General features: G+C 49.3%; 1 pseudogene; it reads left to right on the top strand.

The window, feature by feature from the left end:
• Positions 1-879: 879 nt before the first annotated feature.
• Positions 880-2,177, top strand: LOC147977263 (uncharacterized; annotated as a pseudogene).
• Positions 2,178-3,363: the final 1,186 nt, after the last annotated feature.

The raw sequence follows: 3,363 nt of genomic DNA, 5'->3' as shown, positions 1-3,363 counted from the left end.
ACCCGAGGTAAACAAGCAGGCTCGCCGGCCATTCCAAACCAAAGCCATTTCATATAAGGCCACTTCCAATGCATTGGTGCTAAGATGAGGTGTTAAGCACATTAAAAAAGATAGCAATTAAACTCTCAACGTATAGGTGCTTAACTTGTTGTAGCTAAGCATCATTTGTTTTATGATTTAGCAACTAAAGCTCTTCGTGCATTGGTGTTTTTTTTTCATTTAAGTGTTTTGCCTACGATCACGCGCTTGACATTGTTTATTCCTGGGTCACCACACTCATCTCTCTCCTCTTAATTATCTTGCCACATCAGATTTTTCGCCTACATGACAGCCTTAGAGCAACTCTAGCAGACCCCACATCCGCCCCCGACCCGTAAAATAACTGCCAAAATGCGGGTACGGGCCGGAAAGCTTGCCCGACCAGACCCCACATCCCGCCCCAGCCCGCAAAATTTTTTAGGGGGCGCGGAAAATTCCCGACCCCAACCCGGGAAAACGCGGGTTTCCGCCTCGCGGCTGCGGTGCCCTGCATCACAGAGAAGCAGTTGGCGGGAGGGACATTTCAGCCCGCCCTCTTTTTCCCCTCATCCCGCCGCCGTCCGCCCTTGTTTCCGCCCGCCCGCCGTCGGCGATTCCGGCCATATATGCGGGCGGAATCGCTTCGCGGGGCCGCCCCACACCCTCCCGCACCGAGCCGCTGCACCGCCCCTCCGGATCCGGCGAGAAGAGCCGCCCCCAGTCGCCGCCGCCGCCGGGATCGACCACCGCCGAGCGCACCACCCTCTTCGCCGCCGACCGCATCAAACTCGCCACCGGTTAGTCCCTTTTTTGTGATTTTCGCGAGCCGTGTAGTAGATTGACGCGCCGGTGTGCGTGTAGATGGAGTTGACCCCGTGCGAGAAGTTTTTGCTATCCGATTCGTCCGATTCGGACGACTCAGATGTGGAGACCATTCTTGCGACCTTTCGGCAGCAAACATTGGTCATGGCGCTTGCCGTGAAGGAGCATGAAGACGAGTACCGGAAGAGGAGGCGAGGATCTACTGTCGGGCGTCTGTGCATTCCGCGGAATCGCCATCTTGGAAACGAGATGTTGATGCAAGATTATTTTTCGGAGAATCCTACATATCCTGCACACCTCTTCCGCAGAAGGTACCGAATGCGTCGATCCCTTTTTGTGAAAATTGTTGAAGCTTGCGAGGCAAATTGCCGGTATTTTACTCAAAGAAGGAATGTTGCGGGCTTAAAGGGATTTAGTGCATATCAAAAAATCTCCGCAGCTATGCAGGTGATTGCATATGGCGTTCCGGCTGACTATGCCGATGAGTATCTTCACATTGGTGAAGACAGCACAATTGAGTCTGTGCGTAGATTTGTGAAAGTGATCGTCCGTGTCTTTGGTCCCGAGTATTTTCGGACACCAAATGAAGATGACACAAAGAAATTGATGGCATCTAATGAGAGGAGAGGTTGGCCTGGGATGCTAGGTAGCATTGATTGTATGCATTGGAATTGGAAAAATTGCCCCAAGGCTTGGCAAGGAATGTATTGTGGCAAGTCTTGTGATACAACAATTGTGCTAGAGGCCGTAGCATACGAGGATTTATGGATTTGGCATTGCTTTTTTCGTATGTCCGGCACACTCAATGATATCAATGTGTTGCAACGCTCTCATTTGTTTGCTAGGCTTGCTAGTGGTGATGCTCCTGCTTGCAACTACACTATCAATGGGCATGAATACACAAAGGGGTACTATCTTGCAGATGGTATATATCCTCCTTGGTGCACATTTGTCAAGAGCATCAAAGAACCCAAAAGAAAAAACAATGTGAATTTGCAAGGGTGCAAGAGGCAGCCCGAAAAGACATTGAAAGAGCATTCGGTGTTTTGCAATCTAGGTTTGCCATTATCCGTGGTCCTACTCGTTTTTGGGATAAGAAAACCCTAAAGAACATCATGACTTGCTGTCTTATCCTGCACAATATGATTCTTGAAGATGAGAGAGGAATGAACTTAGAATTCTTTTACGACAATGTGGGTAGCCGTGTCAAACCAGCTAGTGACCCAAACCGCATTAGAGCTTTTCTTCAGACATATAAGGAGATTGAAAATGCAGACACACACTTTCAGCTTCAGGAAGATCTCATTGAGCACCATTGGCAAAGAGCTGGACAATGACTAATTTTTGTATTCATTTGTATTTGTATTCATGACAAGTTTTGTATTGCATTATTTTAAGTTTGCTATGGTGATTTGAATAATTATTTGTAATGCAGATGATTATTGTTTTATGTTTGATTTGAATAATTCAGTTTGTTTTTGATTGTTGAATTATGTTGGATTTGAAATTTGCGGGCTGATGATATGCGGGGATGCAGCGGTGCAAAGAGCAGAACCCGCATAGCCGACCCGTAAAAAAGCATATTCCGCGAGTATACTTTTTTATGGATCCGTTTGGGGGGTCTGCATCTGTGCCAGCCCTCGCCGGCCCGCAAAAGCTGTTTTGCGCGAACTGCAAACGCGTTTTGCGGGCCGGCGTTTCGCGGGGTCTGCTAGAGTTGCTCTTAGCACCTGTACAAGGTGGAGCATTGGAAGGGGCCTAAATAAAGGGCGCTACTCTCCACCGGCGCACCGGCGTAACGATTCTGCCGGTCGACATAGGACCATACGATTCCTAGGCGATGCAATAACTGCTAGCCATCGGATGTGCCTCTTCGCTTTGTCCTTCTTTTCTATCGTCTTCCTGAAAAAACTACAGGGCCGCACATCGGAGCGAGAGGAGGTTGCAGCGAGCGCCGTCGACCCCCGCCGTAATCCCCCGCGAGGCGGCCCAGTCCGAAGCACTGCCGCACACCCAGGGCTCGCCACCGCTCGCCACCGTCCTCGCGCTTGACAAAAATCGATCCGTGGAGCTTTTAGCACAAATCCTCGCCGGTTCCAGCATGAAAAATCCTCATCCCCAGCCTCGCAGCTGCCGCAACATCATCATCCTTATCCCCGGGCAGTCGTTCGTCGTATCAGCAGTGCTCGGAGTTGCCGCGGTTCGCAGCTCGCCATGAATGGACATAGGAAAGAAATTGCCTGTCGTAGCAAAAATCTATGACGCTTGCAGCAAAATCATCGTCGCCACCGTGAATGATCGCAGCTCTGCCGTGAATGGATGTAGTAAAATAATTCATCGGACATAGCAAAAATCCTTGATAGTTGCAACAAAAAATCGTCGCCGCCGTTGCGGGGTCGCAACTTAGCTACATATGCGTCATGCATAGTTCTTCATATTTTAGAATGCACTATTATTATTTTCACGCAAAGAAAAACAGCTCAACTAAGGCCGGCTTGCGCAATTCCTAGCATCCTTACCACC

This window comes from Triticum urartu, chromosome 4A (assembly GCF_056163025.1).
Source record: "Triticum urartu cultivar PI428250 chromosome 4A, HENAU_Tu73, whole genome shotgun sequence".
Taxonomy (NCBI): Eukaryota; Viridiplantae; Streptophyta; class Magnoliopsida; order Poales; family Poaceae; genus Triticum; species Triticum urartu.
Note: the sequence above shows the minus strand (reverse complement) of the source record. Positions and strands in the feature narration are given on the sequence as shown.